This window comes from Varroa jacobsoni, unplaced genomic scaffold, assembly GCF_002532875.2.
Source record: "Varroa jacobsoni isolate VJ856 unplaced genomic scaffold, vjacob_1.0 scaffold_1021, whole genome shotgun sequence".
In the NCBI taxonomy this organism is placed as follows: Eukaryota; Metazoa; Arthropoda; class Arachnida; order Mesostigmata; family Varroidae; genus Varroa; species Varroa jacobsoni.
Window position 1 is genome coordinate 23,426 of NW_019213923.1, and position 18,441 is coordinate 41,866.

At 46.5% G+C, this 18,441-nt stretch overlaps 1 protein-coding gene across 2 annotated transcripts in view; it reads left to right on the forward strand.

The window, feature by feature from the left end:
- The window catches only part of zfh2 (Zn finger homeodomain 2), a 64,634-nt gene that overhangs the window by 6,353 nt on the left and 39,840 nt on the right, over positions 1–18,441 (forward strand). The gene's annotated exons all lie outside the window — the stretch shown is intronic.

Here is an 18,441-nt window from a genome sequence, read left to right on the forward strand (position 1 = left end):
ATGTACATATATATATATATATATATATATACATATATATATATATATATAGAGAGAGAGAGAGAGGGAGAGGGAGAGGGAGGGAGGGAGAAGAGAAAGAAAAGGGAGTATCAGACGTACGATTTGGCGTAAATAATGTATAGGGTTTCGTGATCCATTTGACTGACGGCGACACAGAGACGATGCATTTTAGATATTCAATAATATTTGCGACCTGCGAAAATTTCTGTCGTGCCGTAGAATAGTTGTTGTGCAAGATAATGACGTGTACGCGCGTAAATGAATTTTTGGGGCAGGGTGTGGGGGCGCTTCCAAGATATCCATGCTTTTGAGGCGTGGTTTATGCGTACTCAAAAGTTTTCGGCTACGCGATGATAAAATTGCCCCGCCAGCATCTGCTTGATTTCGGATTGTGTTTGATGGAATGATTCCCGAAATCGACCATCTTTTAAGTGCGATGGGATGATTGTTCGTTCGACCATTTACATTTGAATCCTTGCATTGCGCGGTTACTCTATTCTATCAAGTATTTAAATTGATCATTTTAAACAAAGTTAACAAAAGCTCGTGCACCAATGTAGTATATAATGTAATCTACTATATCGCTAGTAATATATACCTGGGGTACCGAAATTCACCGGTCAGCAAACGGACGTGCGTAACATAGTACATAATTAGTAATGACTTACGTTTGCCGTTGCAAACTTGTATTAGATCGTCGAGATGAACTTGTGACCCTCAGCTGATCTGGCGATTCAGTGAAGTAATATATTGCACTGCGGTTGAAGACAAGACAATGTTATAAACATTACATCAACAAGTGCGTTTAGATTTGATAGAAAAAAATAGATAATTGATCGAAGCCATGGCCCAAATTAGGCTACCTCGACACTGGCCTGCCCTTTGTGTTTACCAGCAAGAATGAGCTGTCCTGACAAATACTTAAGAGAATTGGCGATGCATTGTGCATCGAAATGAGCTCTAATTGAATGAGTGGGAGCATTGTCGCCTACCGTGTTAGTCATCCGGTGATGCTGCACTGTAGCTTCGTTGGCGTTGCCCGACGGTATAATTGGTTTGCTTGTCGATCTCTTTCTCTGATCACGACTCATCCGTTTCCATTCCGAGCTTCAACTGACCAAAGTTGTCTGTCTTACCATATATCTATTAATTCCATCGTTATCGCCGGCTAGACATGACCATAATCATCAGCTACAGGACCATTATATGATTGTTGACGTTGTCCGAACTGGGCAGTGCTTTTGATGGGATTCTGACTATATATATGGCGAGTTTCGCCCTGTTCAATGAATTTGAGGGTAAATAAAGTGCCAACCCGGGTGGGCATTACACCTGCCTACGGCATTGAACATCAACCTAGACAAACGTTAAATACAGTATCCAAAAAAATGAGCGTTAACACACTCTAACATGAGAAACGTGAACCAGGTTGCCATATTACTATTATATCTATGTGCAGTACAATAGGTACGAAGTGCAATGGTGTTGCTTGCCACATTGTGGACTAGAACACCAAACGATCGACCGTATGTGCATACTCTGTTTCCCTAGCCTGAAAATAAACCAAGTCGGTCATAAGCAATGCTTGCATTGACCATTAACATATGCGTTAGTTGTTTTTGTTGTTGCTATCGTTGTCAGCACAAACAGTCACTATTGCCCCTCACTATGGCCGGCTATGCTATGCTTGACTCCGCTTTAGTGGATGGCTGTTCAGTCTAACAGGGGTTTAACTGTCTGGCATTCGGCCACCGCTGTTTTCGTGACCGCAAGCACGCATGCACATATGCAGATGACAATGAGTCTAATTTATTCTTGTGTGCATCTCGCACTACCGGTGCTTTTTGTGTGTCTGCCGCCTATAGCACCAACAGCCAGAACTAATAGCGATGACAAAGAAAGTTTTTTACGGTCATAATTATTATACATGCATAATCTAGTTATGTTTTTTATTTGTCGTTGTTGTCGCCGTCACCACCAACCTCACAGTCGTCGGCCGAGTGTCCGGTGCTCCGGTCCAGCTTATCCAGCTGGCGTCTGCGCTGCAACGAAATCAACTAGAAACGGGGGAAAATATGCAAGGAGGTTCATTCGTTGGCCGCTTCGACATCCGTTGGCTATTTAAATGCAGAGAATACGGTACTATCCTGTCCCTCCAATGTTCTATTTATTCAGAAATTAGTTGCATCAGCTAATTATCCGAGTTACCCCATTTCCTTGGTGTTTTCCACTCCTGATGGTGATTAGGCAAAACAGGACAAGGCAAGATAGGCGCGCGCCTAACCTCAACGCCAGTAGTAGTGACACTGGCAGTGTTAACGTTGTTGTTCTAGCGCACCCCAGCGCAAAACTGCTGGCTGGTAAATTGTCACTGCTGGAGCGTTGAGACGCTGTTGAATTGTGCTGCGATCATTGTTCCGGTCAGAGCAAAGGTGGCACCCAATGGTGGAGCAGATAGAACGGAGCTATATGACTGTATGGTTTGGGGACGAATCCACGTAGAAGTCGCCGGTTCTCGATGGATTCATAACTCTGCAGTATAGAAAAAACGCAAAAAAAAAGAAGAAAAAAGCACAAAAACATTAAGACGCTTAGAGCTACAACAGCGTGAATTAATTGTGGCATTGTCGTGATCTTGAAGCCACACCGTGCTTTGCCGTTCTGACGGCCAGTGCTATGAGATCTGTCTTTACAATGAGTTACATGATGCCGTACTTCATGTGTTCGTGACCTCCCCTGTGGAGAAAGTGAGACAGAAAACGTCCGACAGGGCAGCACGTGGAACACGCTGATTAGCTAGAGTGGTTTTGTGTGATGGAGGCTTACGCTTTAGCCCGCTAGATTTATCCGAGTTTTAGGGGTGTTTTTGCTTAGCCTCAGAAAACTATACCATTATATTAACTTGCAACAATGCTTCGTTATTCGCCGTCGTGTCTGATGCTGCCCTATGAGATGGGTAATATTTAGAGTTGAAATAACAGTTTTACATGAGCTACACTAAAACAATGTGATGCTGACTTGATTCTTTCTGATGTTTAGCGTCTGCAACATGCCACTGTCGGCAGCCATGTTTAGTCATTTCCTATTGAGCAAACGTAATCTCATAAACCACTATAATATAGCTACCACTAGTCGTTCTGCTGCTTTTGTCTTTGATGTGTCGTGTCGGATCGCCTCCGAGCGGCCAATGCACTCATGCTCCGTCTTGCCGTCATTTCGTCGTAGTCGAGGATGATCTTCACTTTCTGAAGGCCTTCGAAGAGGAATTCGTAATGGCCGTTTTCTTTGCTCACCGGGGACCCTATGACGTCTACTCCTCTTTAGAGGTGGGGTAGTTTGCTCCCACTAAAGTAGCTCTTTTGGCGATGACCCAACGTCGTTGTTGTTGCCTGCAATTTGACAATAGGGCGAGCAAGCATTTTCTTCTTTTTGGACTGGAGCACTGCGAGCCAGGCAAGAAACACACTTACAGACACACACACACACACACAAAGAGCGTCCAGAAGAGAGAAGATGACGCGGAAGAATTCGAATCAAAAGGTGATCGGCCACTAAACTGCTGCTATTCGTACAGCTTAGGGTGATAGAGATGGCTGCAGCAGTATCGGCGGGTATGGCTAGCTCTACGCATGGTTCTGCTATCGTCTTTGCTACAACTAACTGTACGTGGTTTATGCTCATTTTACGTGCGTTTAATTACGGCTACAGGCCCCTCATCTCGACAGCGCGGCGGAGGGCAGTGGCGGCGGCGGCGACAACAGCAATCACCACCGCAAAGGCAGATCGGCACCCCCGCAGTGACACAGCCGATCAGACACAGCGACTCGCGGAAAGCTACGAGTTAGCTCGCACACACACGCACAGGCATACACATTCGCGACGAATTCTGCTTGCATCACTTGAGATGGCCTTCGCGCGATGGCGATGTTCTTCAGCCTCATCAACTTAAAATACTGCGCTGGCAGCATGACTAAGTCGCATCGATCTGTACGCTGTGTCGTATATAAGTAATCTGAACAGGAGCAGCAACAACAACAGCTATGGCAAAAACGACAAGCTCTGGTTGGAGCGCTTCCCCGCTATGTATTTCTCAAGTTATTTGAAATGTCGTACGGTGGCCGTTGGTCCATAGACAAGTACAGCAACCCGCCGAGTTTCGAAAGCTAACGAAGCTGAAAACGTTAGCAGTCGGCCGGCTAAGGCGAACTGTGAGCTCGCTCCTTCAAAAGGATGATGTCCTTCACTCAGTATAACAACATAAAATAACGTCAACGCTCAAGAATAGTTGCCTCTTTTTTAGCGCATATATCTATATGAACTCTTTTGGTACTAAAGATAAACTGGCTGCTGACAGTGACTGATTTTCATAGAGGCGTCACGTAGTATCCCCGTTTTTTGATTGATTTTTGCGTCTTTTTTTTTTTAGCTGACTTAAGAACAAAGCAAACAACGGCAACGATAAGGGCACTGCGATTAGCAAATCCTTTGATAGATGCACCGTGAAACCAAATCATATGCCCACGAAACAACAATTTACATTACCATCAACGCACTTCGTGGCTTCATACGTAAATAATAAAGGCATGAAAAGAAACAATTACGATGTAATTAAGCCTTCATGATTGCAGGTTCCGCAAAGCTGTGGTTGGCATCTATCATTTCTGTAGCTGAATTCTTTTTGTCATCTGCGAAACAAGGGCCGCCGCGGTAAAAAATGGATTTTGCTGTTCCTTCGGAACGCACTCAGCCATCTTCTCATGTTCGTTTACGTTTGTTCAACGACTAGGATTGCCACCGTAGTTGTAGAAGTGGTTGTGAGATGGTGCTGGCTATCACCCCTAGAGTAATATCGTAGTCTCTGCGGTAGTTGTCGTTGTTATTGTTACGCAGAAACACTTCGTGGCATCTTGGCCGTGATGAAGCCTTGCTTCGAAGTGTGAAGAGAATAATACCCTCTTGGCGTTCATCGACTGGTTCTTCTATTCGTCCAGCTGGCTCGTGCGTTCTCGAACATCTCCTTTCTACTGGGTCAGTTTGGGCTTTGTTTGAATTCATGTGCAACCCGACTCGACTATACTCGCCACTCATCAATAGTGAGCGAACAGTAAATAGGTAAGAGCACGAGATGAAAGAGAGCACTGAGCAACGAAAAACTCCTTGCTGAAGTAAGCGAACAAATCAATGGAAACGACGATGGAAAAGAACGACAAGATGGCTGAAGAGAAAATGGCGAACGCAAAGAACTCAAACGCCATTGCGCCGCGGTTTAGATGGCCCGATCGCACAATTCTCCTACTGGTTGACGGTGCCGTTACCAGCCAGATGCGACCGGTGCCGAAGCCGCTGAAGCAGTCGAATGCCCAGCAGTCTTTGTTCTTTTCCCTGCCATTGGCCCTTGGAGTGTCGGCGCCAGGCAGTTCACTCTATGCCAATCGGCGGGACGCTTTCTATAGTTGTTGGATCAGAGAGACTGGCGACTGGATTCGGCGTCTTGCGATTTTGTTCGTTTCCACGTAGAACTTAAGTAGATTCAGGTTTGCTGTGCCAAGAAAAACGTCAAACAATATAATCGGATACAAACATCAGTTCTGGTAAAAGCGTTGCCGATAAGCTATTGTATATGCATCAACATGGTCTTGCTCAGTTAGCTTCACGTATAGCAGCGTTGTACTAACAGTAGACCCTGTGGTGGTTAGCGACATCATCGTTGTCATGCGTAATCTCTAGACCAGACAAAATAATAACCAGCAACAAGTCACACCTTGTCAGCCATCTTGCGGCCGAGCTCGTACAAAACACATAACGACGAATTAACGAATTACGAAGGAATTATTGATGTTGTTGGTCATGTTTTTACTGTAGGCCTAAGCAACAATCGTAGTTGGATCCGTTGCCACATTTTATCCCTGGCAACGGTGGGTCTTGAGTCATTATTTCTTCCGAATAGGAAAGGCGTCGCTGCTGCTGTTGCCGTCGCGCTAACAGCAGCGACGCTGGCGTCGATTGGGACCGCGTCTGGTGCAATTGTCAAACAAAAACAGAGAAAAAACTACCGCAAATAACGAACAGTAAGTGGCCGACCAGCTTGGCCACAGCCGGTAGGCAACACCTTCACGGGGAAACTGAAGACAAGTACCGTCCATCAACGGCTCTCAGCGCTCGATAGCGGCGAAGGCAACAGTAAACGCCAACGCTTTCCAGCGAGTATTTGGTTTTATTCATTTTAGTTGTGGCAGCCGCAAAAACAAGCATTATACAATGCCATTGCTCGACTTGCCTGTTATGTAGGCTCTTAACAATAGTAGCTGTTATAGGCCGCCACATATTCGCTAGGCCGATGTTTTTGGCGGTTGCCGGTGGCCATTCCCCGTTCCACTATCTGCTCAGCGGTGAACGCCTCTTACGTAAATAATTATAATAATCAGACAAAACGCAGAATATTAGATAGGAGTCAGAACGAGAAATAACAGCGAAAAACTACATCTGCTACATTCTCGTGACATCCACCGGTGGTAGTTCAGTCGGCGCGCTTCTGTCATTCGCTTGTCTAGGCTCAACAACCGACACAGGAATAATTTGTTGCTCGCGCGTACTGTTTTAGCAACGCGGCCGCTTACAGTGTTTGGGATACGCAACGCGAGGCTTTTGCGAAATCAGATTTTCCTCCCGCTTCTACTGTTGTGTTTTCTGAGGTGTTCGCCAGTCGAATTAAGAACGACGGAACAGATTTGGATTGGGCAAGGTCCATTAGCCGATGCGCGCAGTAGCTGCGGCTGTTATAACGACGGCGTCAATGAAGACTTCCGAACTTTGAGAGTCATTGCAATAAAATGACGACGGCAACAATGATACCCAGTTGTAGAGGTTCCAGCGACAGTGCCAATAACCACTACTACTAATCTGGGTTGCACATAACGCGTTCGCTGAATGGTTAGGGCTTCTAGACAAGTTACGCTTTCGACAAATAGTCGAACTTTATTCGTGGTCGTCCAGACAGCAGCTTAAAATCTCATCGCAAAAAAAGCAATAAGAGGATGAGAAAGAGCGCAAAACGAAGAGGATAGAGTTAATAACACAGCGGCAAAATGCACGGCGACCCAAAATCGGGTCCATCGCCAGTGTCACAATCGGCAGCTACCGTTGTACGCTGGGACAACAAGGGCAACATATCTTACGTAGGCACACATTCGCTGGCCGATTCAACATCATTATATGATCATTGATGTGTTAGCAACAACAACGCAACGTATCCGGTGGCGGCGGCCAGCATCGTCTACTGCCGCCGCTAGCGGGGTTGTAGCTTATGAGGCGGTTGCCAGTTTCGATGCCGGTGCTTGACAGCGTCAGCAAAGCAGCTTCAGAATACTACTGATGAGGTGCCGCGGCCGCGACGAGAGCAGCTTAACGTCGGCGTTGGCGATCGTGTTGATAATGATTAGTCTCCGTCGTCTGTGTGTACATTTCATCGTTGCGGTCGTAGAGAACCGTTCCAATGCTAGCGCGGTCTACTCGAACGCTGTTACTGCCATTGCTGTTCGTTCGGGCCTACTAGCTGCTCTTTGGTCCTTTATCTCGTTTCATGTCTTAAAATTAAATACGCGCTTGCGCGATATCTTGGCTTTGTTCGAAATCGATGAGTTGACAACAGCGTTATGATATCACAGCCTGCTGATGACCATAGCCATGATCCTGGTTCTTTGATGATGATCTTGAAATACGTTGGACATAGATGTATCGTATAGAAACACAGTTGCAGCCAAAGGCCTCACTCTTGGACGATCTGTGAGCCTACAGCTTCGTTTCGACAAGATGTGCCGCAATCACATAAGTATGGACCAAAGGTTTTACATAAAGATGACCTTTCAGCGTTTCCTATATGGTCAGTTGTCCGATTTGGAGTGAAGTACAAGCAACCCAATTGTTTCGTTTCCTTTTCAACATGAACCTAAACGTTTCATCTTTCATCGGAATTAAATTCATATCACAATCGGCGGCCTTCACTCTATGGAACTTAGACCTACCTGGCGAAGTCAACTAAAGTTGTGGCCAAGCTGTTTATCCTCATCAAAGCTCGTTCATCTTAAGGATATATGGGTTTTTCATATTTGTCACAGTCTTGCTGAAGGCGATTACGTTCGTTCAAAAGACAGCCGATGGTGTCTCTCGTTGGGCGCTGTAGAAAACGAACGATTTGTACTCCTGATGCTAATAGATATAGACACAAAATTTTTAGCGCTGTCCGCTGGTGACGCAGCTTCAAGCTGTCTAAACACGTTCGAGTTCGTTTGACGCTCAGATGCCGCTGCAACAAAGACACATCGTTGGCTACTGTTGATATCAGCGGTAAGATCCCGTGCCGTTCAATAACTCCAACGTCTATGTTACACACACGTCGCATATCCATACAAACTCTTACATACGGACACGTTCACAATAATACCTATCGCCAACCAACCTCCCGATCCGAACGCGAGAGCGTCATGATCCTACCGGCGTTAGGCTGCTGGCTGTCCACTGCAGCGTTAAATCAGTCAATCCGGAACGGAATAGCCAGCGGTAAAACCTCGGCTTCTCTGTACTAATTTTTTGTTGCTATTCGTTGGCTTGTCCCCCCTCTCTCTCTCTCGCTCTCTTTTTATCTCCCTTAGTCCATCCTCTGACCTTCTCCGCTTGATCCGGAAGTGATCAGTCAGTGGACGGGCAGCCCGATTGTCAAGTCAATAGATAAATGAACCCTTCTCGCATCGCTCGTTGTCATCCAACATCATCGTCGTCCTACCGTCGACCAAGATCTGTCAACGCCTGTGGAACGGTAACTATTCAGGTGGCAGGTGATGCTGTTAATCTGTCCACGATGAGTCCGCCAGTACTATTACTACTATATATATATATATATAGTAGTATCGTATATATTATGATAAAATAGAAACTGACGCAACGGGCAGCTATAACGGAGGCGATAACAACAGCGGCAGGGTACTTTTTCTCGAATAGTCCAATGATATGCGCTTGTACTAATAGCAGATGGCAGAGGATGGCAACATTGTTGACAAGCAATGTCGAAAATGGCAACTACGCGAACAACAGGGAGCAGTCGTAGTAAATGTGTTAATGACAAAACGAGATATAATTGTCTGCAAACGACACCGGCCGCGCCATTTTTTCGATCATTTACATTGTAAGGAGGGCTACGGAGCACTAAACGGAATCTTTCTGTCATTAGTTAGCATTATAGAATCCGTTCTATTTACACTAAAATGGATCAGGCCAATTGTGGTGGCAAATACGTACCAGGGGAATGGAAACTATAAATTCAGCGCTTTTGATGACAAAATGATCGACTATATATATGTATATACGATGTTTATGGTCTATCGCTGCTGCAAGATATGGGATAGGTTGACTGTGTGCGGCTATCTCCAAGAGCAACTATCGATTAAAACGACAGGAACGATTATGGTGCACAGTTTTGAAAAATCCGGATTCAACTTTGGCCATAAAGATTTCTTGTGAAATGCTGGGCTTGTGTCAACTTGTTATCACAACATGTCCGTGTGCTGATGGCTCTGATAGTCCAGGCAGAGGGCTTAGGCGACATCAAATTACTTAATAGCCTTCATCGAGCTGAAGAACGGTAGCAGCATCAGATTTATAATGAAGTACCAGACCCAATGGGCCTGAAACGGATATCAGCCTAGTTGCAGCCAACAGAATCTGTTTCAGTGGCAAATTATATTGATCGGCTGTATTCATGTTATTGTTTCGCGTCTATAATATATATGTGCATAAAGTGTTAGTGACCCGTTTTAAAATACTCCATTGCACACAATTGATTGTCAGTGCGCAGACACCGCATTGCCCGTCGCAGCAGGAATCGTTCTCAACGTTGACGCGGTGAGAAACAATAAAATCGACCGGCGACACTTCTAGTACTATTGGCATCACCTTTGTTTTTACAGAGTTCATTGATTCGAACCTGTGTACCCACCATATTCAATGATATAAACTATGTTCAAGTTAACACCGTGCTATAGAATACACGCAGGACAAGATATTTGGTAATCGGACCGTTGGCGGACGCTGGATTGGTAATGAGTAATGGTGGATACGATGTGTTTTAATGATCAGCACACCGAAGCGGCAATGGCTGTACAAGGTTGTTGTGCAAGCGAGCTTCTTCGTTGGCTTTTATTTACTTACAGATGGTTAGTAAAAATAATTCCGAATGAAGAAAACGAAAGACCGCCAGTTGCTAACGAGAGGACAGCTGCTCGTGTATAGGTAACGCACTGCTATCAATCATCAATAGGATATGACGCCATTATAGAGCGACTATTATGGGGTAAGATGATGATGATGATGCTGGTATCATTGATGTCGTAAACGGCTGTTGATGTATAACGTTCTAATAACAAGAACGCCAAACACAACGAACGAAAATTTGTCTTTTCTATGGCTCACTAATCGTCGAAACTGTTTAACCCGTTACTACTAAGTGGAAATAGAAGTCGATTCGAAGAGAAATTGTTTGCTTTAACGCTCCTATCGATTTTAAATGAATCTGGCAAAAGAAAAACCTGAACACGGGTGTTAGAGCAATGGATGGCTGGCGCTTAGTGATAGTCCAGGTATGCCCGTAGGTCGGACGCGAATATTTTGACGGTCGTATCGACCTGGTCACGAGGCTGAGACTGTGAACAAGAGCTCGCTATTGAAAAGCAGTGAGCTGATCGAGTGCCAATAACAGGTTATAGAGCCAGGCACATCGTTTTTCCGCGTGGCGGGTGATTCCATGACGATGGATAATGACGCGTTTGATAGAAGGATAGTGTGTTTGTTCTTGTGCGAACTGGCGCTGCTGTCGTTTTTGCTGCCGTGCGTGCGTGCGTGCGTGCGTGCGTGTGTCTGTGTATGGAGAGTTTGCCGAAAATACGTTCGTTCTAACATTAATGTAAACAATAACGCCACCGGCAGGCACGAATAGACGTGGTACAGCATAGAGAGTGCAGCATTTACCCTGGGCGCCACTAGTACGTAGGCAAAGGTCACTAAATGAACCGCGTCGCTGGTTCGCTGCGCCTCTCCAAATGGAGAAAAATCTTCGTTTTTTTTTGATCGTTTGTTGTTACTGTACCTTCACCTACACCGAGATGTCTCATTGAAGTCGGTTTATAAGCGAATAATAAAAATCCCGTCGTTATTTTTTCTCTTGCTACAGTCTAGAATGTGGGCAGACATAAACATGAAAGCCATAACACATAAATGACATTCGTAAAAAGTCTAAATATGTAATAGAAAATAATTCTGTCAGCATATGGCGCCGAACTCAACGAACAATTGATGCACACTTTAATAAAGCCTATATTAGGCATTTTGTTTAGCCTATATTTTGACGAAGTCATGCACTGTAACGCTATCAATCAATTACTATGTAAACGGACCTTCTTCACCCTCGAACTAAACGAAACTAGTAGACGCTTGAATATAGGCGAGTGGCCCAAGCCGGAGTGTTGTTTAGCCGCTTCCGCTGCTGAAGGCTTTAGCTGGTGCCGTCATCGACACAACGCGTACAAGCTAAGCGTTGACTCGGGAGCCATTTCGCGAGGGAACAACCAAGCCGTTGACAGCCAGTCATTCTGGTGTCGTTTAGGGTGACGCGCGAATGGTATTGTTGTTATCGTCGATACCCCTGCAGCCGCTAGTGCCGTAGTTAGCGGCAATAGCGAGGTAGTTATTTGTAATACTTACTTACACGGTCAGTCAGGGGTCGCGCACTCGAGTCTTTTCGGGCTTGTCGGATCGAGCCGCCGCCTTTTCATTGCTTGCCTTGACGGCGTCCCGCGGATGTAGACCAGCGCGAACAGCCCATGTTTGATCAGCTGCTGGTCCCGAACTCGACGATATACCTACCGGCTGATTCTAGTCGTAGCGGCTTTTTGCTGTTAGTGCTATCGCCGTGATTGGCGATGTCGCTGCTGGTCCGCCACTGTTGGGCCAAGTCGGCCAGTAAGGAAGCACACGCAGCAGAAAAGGCAGTATCCACTGCAGAAACGGCGGCAGCAGCCTTCATCTTACGGCGCTGAACAGGTGCTGCCTTGTGTGCCTGTTCTTTAGCTCATTCTGAGGAGGACTCGCTCACTCACTCACACTGAGTGACTGACGACAAGATCAAGCAGGTAACACACACGAGAGTACCTTGCTAGTGCTGGTGACATCGTCATCGTCAGCAGCGTCATTAACATAATCAACAATAACAGCAACTACCGACGATAACAATATTCTCATAAATAGGAATATGATGGACACGATGGTGATGGTGCAGATGATGAAGAAGATCCGGTCGATGCAGATGAGCTGTATGAAGTTCTGATGCCTCGCAATAGTTGACTCCTCCTATTGGCCGGCATCATCGGCGTCGCTGACTTAATGACAGTCTCCATCGTTGTTTGATTTGGACACGGCTACCGTTACCGCAACGGCTGCTGCTACTCTACAATCTCAATCTGTTGTGAAGTTTCTTCTGACATGGCTGTGTCTCCGTGGCTAGGAGAGTAATTCCTGGCGTTAGCTTGGTTTTCTTAGACAGAAGCTTCATTACTAGGGGGAACTTCAACATAACGACTTGGGCAAGTTTTATGTCGGCCTGTTAAATGACGATCAACAGTAGAGGGTTTGTGGATTAATTGACCAGATTATTGTGTTATATATATACATATATATATATATATACAACTGCTCGCGCTAATATCCATATCCATTCCCATACGTCCATTTCTACGTCTGCCTGCTCCCCCCCCCCTCCCACTACGTAGACGGTTACGTGATGATGACATTATAGGAACTGCTATGCACCAGGCGACCTGGACAGAAAACTTTGGTAGTGGATTCTGCGTTGTAGCTTAGACAGTCATGAGCATCGCAGTCTGTTTTTCTGTCAGCGTGCTGGTGATACCTAGCGTTAAGGTACTAAGGCTACGGCAGCTGGGTGCCGATGAAAGTGCGCGTGCCGCCTTTCAGCCGCTCAGATGATGCAGTAAAGCTGTCGCCAAAAGGTGCAAAATGTCAGCACTGAACTACGTTATCGAGCTGCTGCTCTTACGAGCGTAAAACTACTACCTTTACCGTCGCCCCTCTACCACCACTGAAGTCAACAGCAAGCAACGTCGTTTGGTGACGCGTTGACGGGCCCTTGATGTCGGCTTCAATACACACCTACCTAACACCGCGCCATTGGCACTCACACACCAGACCGTATCGGCACATCACTCGATCATCAGCCGTGTTCCGCCTCTGCATCCTATCGCCATCCCCATAAAATCTCACTCATCCCTGCTAAACCTGATTGCACCGTTTACAGAAACGAAGGGCTAGAGAGCGTACGCTATGCAGACAACGATGCGATGACATTGCCTACCTACCTACTCCTACAATTGCCTGCGATTAGCTAGCCTACTCCGTCTTCGCAACCAGGTGCCAATCACACAAGTGAACATGGCGTGCTTGCCGAATGTGTGGGTCGTCTACTGGGTCGATCTGTAAGAGTGCGCTTTTGTTTGTTGCTGTGCCTGCTACACCGACATCGGGGTGGCTTCGCAAGCTCCGTTTTCTGTTGTTTTTGTTCAGTTCTTAGAAAACCAACGGCGACACAAGCTACGCTCGCGCCGCTGCATCCGCATGATACTGGACCCAGCTAGCCACACGGTGTTCAGATTTCAGTTCTTTCGGATTGAGTAGAAATAGCAGCAGCACTAGTTCAGAATCGACTCCCCACTACCACCTCCACCCCCAATCCCCTTTCGTCCCTCTGCCGTTGCTGGAATTCTATCAGCAATGCTCGATGTGCGAGTCCTTTTAGTGGCTGATATCGAGCCGGTCGGAGATCGTCAAAGAGTTGGCATTACACTTCGAAGATGCTATCGCACCTGCTCGATCATAGAAGTCTCATCGAAACTGGGTAGAGCTCCCGAGTGGCATTGTCTTTTAGGGTAATTTGGATAGGTTTGGCTCAGCTTACAGTCACCTAGAACTGGAGATCGGCTAAACCTGGAGAATACAGCCTCAACTAGTATTATCTATCACTAAATTTACTATATACGAGTGCAACCAGTGCCGCCACCTGGTGTGTTCTCTTGCTATCCCCGCAAAGTGCATTTTTTTCAGCTCGATTCGAAGCTTTTCGTTCATTTTCATCTTCTCTATTTATATAGCCTTTTCACTTTTACCCGCTCGTTGTGAACCAGCCCGCCCAGCCACCGGAGAGTCAGCTTACAGCATTTCCACGTTTTACTTTTACAGTCGGTATGAAAGAAGCAGCACCATACCGCAAAACCTTTCGCGCACACCTGAGATCAGCGGGGGGTGCAAACAACGCCGGAACGCGCAAATACGCCCCAAGCATCACCAATCAGCTTCACTTGCATTACCTGCATCACCACCAGCAGCGTAACTTAACCACCTTCGTAAATAAGCTTTGCATATTCGCTCTATCACTCTTCGTCCCTCGTTGTCTTTCACAGCGATTTATCTGTTTAGCCTGTGTGCTGAGAGATGTTTTTACAGTCCGTTCGATATGAAAGGACTTTAAGGGCAACGTCAAGAAGTGCCAGTAGGACTTGAGGAATCGTCACGTTAATTTTTGCTGGCTAGTTGCTGGAATGCAACGAAACAGATTATAATGGGTCGTCATTTCCATTGTGGATAGGATGCGGCCGAGCATAGTACGTTAGATAGAAATTCTACGAACGGCAGGCACTTGTTACACAATCAGTCCATTTACATTCCTATTGAGTCGCTAACTGAACGTGTATCTGTGTGATGTTAAACAGATAACAAGTTGTGTACTTCATTTGTGCTGTTTGTAGGCAATAGTTGTTGTCTATCGCGTGTTGTCGGCCGGTCATCATATTTTATTTAAACTCGATATTGTTTTTGTTTGCATAATGTATCCACACGGACTAATATCATAGTCTGGCTAATGGCCGCTCTATCTGTTGTACAATATGTCGACTGTTAGCGCCGTTTGGCACAGGCAATTCATAGCTTTTTAAGCAGCAATAACCGGGTTGCCGGGCCAAGGGGAACAAGCGTGCCCAGGCTAGCTTGCGTCTGCTTGTATATGCGTATGTCCGCGTCTTACCACCGGCCCTATACGGAAGTCGTCGCTCGTTTCTACTCTCATACGTCTCAGAATTCTTGCTTTATCCTTACTTTTCCTGCAGATATTGATCATTCGAGTGCCGTGAACGCCGGTTTTGGCGTCATCGTAAATTGGTCTTATCGTAGACCGCAACAGCTACAGTCGTAGACGCGGTTTTCGGGGCTGCTCGAATACGCCAATTGCCCAGGCGTTCGAACCCAAAGACTGTCTGAGTTTCCGTACGAACGCGACTCGTCGAGCCAGCGTTGGCCATGGTCGCGACCATACAATCTCTGCCCGTGGCCAAGAGAGATGACTATAGAAAACAAAGTAAAGTCGTGAAAGAAGGAAAGGACGCGTTCGAACGAGCAAAACCAGTAAACGAATGAACGGCTTACGGAACGGCATCATATAGCAGCCATGTAGCAGGCATACGGCGACGGCTGCGAGACCATAACTCGAATAAATCACTGAGCCCGCGCTCTTCAAGCTAGAGAGCTAGCGCCGAGGGCCTCACTACACTCCTGTGGACTCAGCGAGAGGCAGGCGAAACCGCCTCCGCGCCGACCAGACAGCAAAGCTGCCACGACTGATGCTGTTGTTGCTGCTGCTGCTGCGGTGGTATGATCTCTGTCTACAACAGCAGGAGGCTAAAACCATTAACGAGGCTAACACCATCACGAGACTTTCGGCTAAATGAGCCCTACCGCGTCTAGTACTATCACGCATGGCTGGGTGTGCATTCGGTGCCGTCTTTCTCTCTGCCGGGCTCTATCTGCCTGTTTGCATGATTCGTGCGTGAGCGTGTACGCGACTCATGCACTAAAAAAGATAAAAGATGCCGGAAAAACTGCGCTATAAGGATAATGAGGGCTAGCGCCGTCATTTCTACTAGATCGGACTGCCAATGCAATAGAGGCAATTGCAATGACGATGACTATTGCTTATCTGCGATAACAATGAGGTTTGTGATTCTGCTGACACCAGAAAAACCAGTTGTTCTTCTAGCCAGGCCTTGCCCGCTCGTCTGCCGTTGGTCGGTCCCTCGAAGGTTCGATGAGCCCTAGAAACTGTATACGATCACTACGGGTGTAGAAGAAGCTGCTGTTGCCGCAGCGGCAACGGCTGGAGTTGGTAGAGTTACAAATAGCCTTTTCGTCGTTTGCGGCTGTAGTTGCCGAAGCCTAGGACAGGACATGGCCGGCGGCAAGGGTGAAAAGCATCGGCCAATCTCAGTTAGTCGCAGTCGAACCAAGCTAACCCGCGCGACACTTAACTACGCGGAGATATCTGTTCAAGTGGTCATCTTTGAGCAGTGGGCACCCTCCGCAGACTGCAATCTGCGCGTGATTGACCTGTTAACAAACGGTACCGCCGCATCAAGTACGCGAGCACGATGACGCTGCATGGACGGACGATCACACCAATGTTTCAGCAATATCAGCATCGACGATAGTCAACAGTCAGACCTCTTTATCGTTACGACCCGTTTCTGCTGCTGCCGTTTCTACTAGTACTACTAATACGTGCTAGCGTTAATGCTTGGCATCATCTTACGGTTCCTGTTGTTGAATTATCTAATGGCCTTCTACCAGTGCCTTTTTACCGATTCAAACAGATTACGAGTAGATGCAAATGCGCCCAGAAAACTGCTAAACCAAATATAAAGACGTGTACAATAAACACTGCGACGCTACGGACGCAGAACTGTTCCAGTATATATTATGGCACGCTTTTTTTTTTTTTTATCGTTGTGACTGTAACGTGACTGTTGTTGCGATTTTGTTTCTCGGCAAAAAAAAAAGTCAAAAAGATCAAAACAGACGAGGCCGAGAACTGCTTAACGGAGCGGACATACATACGCACGACCCGATATCATATGTAAATATGTATGTAGATATATAGATGGAAAGTAAGCATCCAAATGAAATCAGCCTGACATAACGAGAGAACCGATAAACACGCTGAAAGAGATACATGAAGACAGTTGGTACTGAATCTCTTTCCGCGCTCGCTCTCTCTCCCTTTCTCTCGCCCTGGCGGTAGGCAAAAAAAGCTTGTGTTGGGATGACGGATCTCGGGGCCTCTCGCCCCCTGGGTAGTTTACATGTCGCTACACCGACGAGGATCAGCGCTGCAGCAACAGCAACGGCCGCAGGAACAGTAACAGCAAAAGTCACCATAGCAGAGTCAAAACATGATCGAAAAAGCGGAGGGAAAATCGCACGCTCCGCTGTAATAATAATGGCGGCGCTGGTAAGCTGCCAGTGTGACTCTCAAATCTGGACAAGGAACATATGCAGGAAAAGAAAGATTATATCAAACCCGTTTTTGTTGTCGATGTGCCGTATCTCTGTCCGCTCATTCGGTTCATAGGTTATTGGGAAATAGCGGACATAGATATTTTTGCTAGAGGGTTCGCGTAAAGAAGCAGTGCTATTTTTCCAAATAATGCTGTGACTACACTGAAATTTCATTTAACGGTCTCGTCTGTGTAGGTGTATGAATTAATGCCCGTAGCGCATCTGAAGAGACGGCGCGATATCCTTAAAGATCAGAGTTGGATATAGACTTTTCAAGATATGTTGGCCCTTTGCACAATGTCGGTCGTGCGACCTTCAACGGCTAATATTCAAGTAGCTATTATTCTATTCTACAATCAAATCTATTATATCTATGAAAGATCGAGTGCAAGCAGCAGGCGTTAACAACGCGCTTTCTCTTTGGTCTATGATTTTCATCCGTACGTTGCATACTTGTGGCTTGGCTTAACTTGGTTAACGGCCGGGCTTAGCGCGGCACGATTTGAGAGAACTACTCAATAATATGGCAGTTCGTCTGTTTCGAGGCGGGTTCATCCGGCAAGAAATGTGTGTTGTTTGGTACGGCGCGCAGCGTCGCTGATCTCAAACATGGCAGCAGCGGTAGCATGATCATCACAACTACCATCTCCGGCACCAACGGCAACTGCTATGGCCGTCGCCGGTTCAGCAGCGATTCAATCGCACGCTGGTACGTGTGGTTGTGAACTCAATCGGATGAGTATGATAACGGGTGATTCGGTGATTTTTTTCCCATACACAGCCTCTCCAGCCGTACGAGCGAGTCTGCCGGCGAAGCAAAGCAATAGCAGTTACAGGCTCGAACTGCGTCCTATATCAGGGCACCTATTGATGAGGTCTAGTTGCGCATTGGCAGACGTTCAAAATGATCGGGTCGGCTTAGAGGGTGTAGCCGGCTCTGTGAAGCCGAATTGGCCGAGGATCTGGTCGAACAGCCAGTCC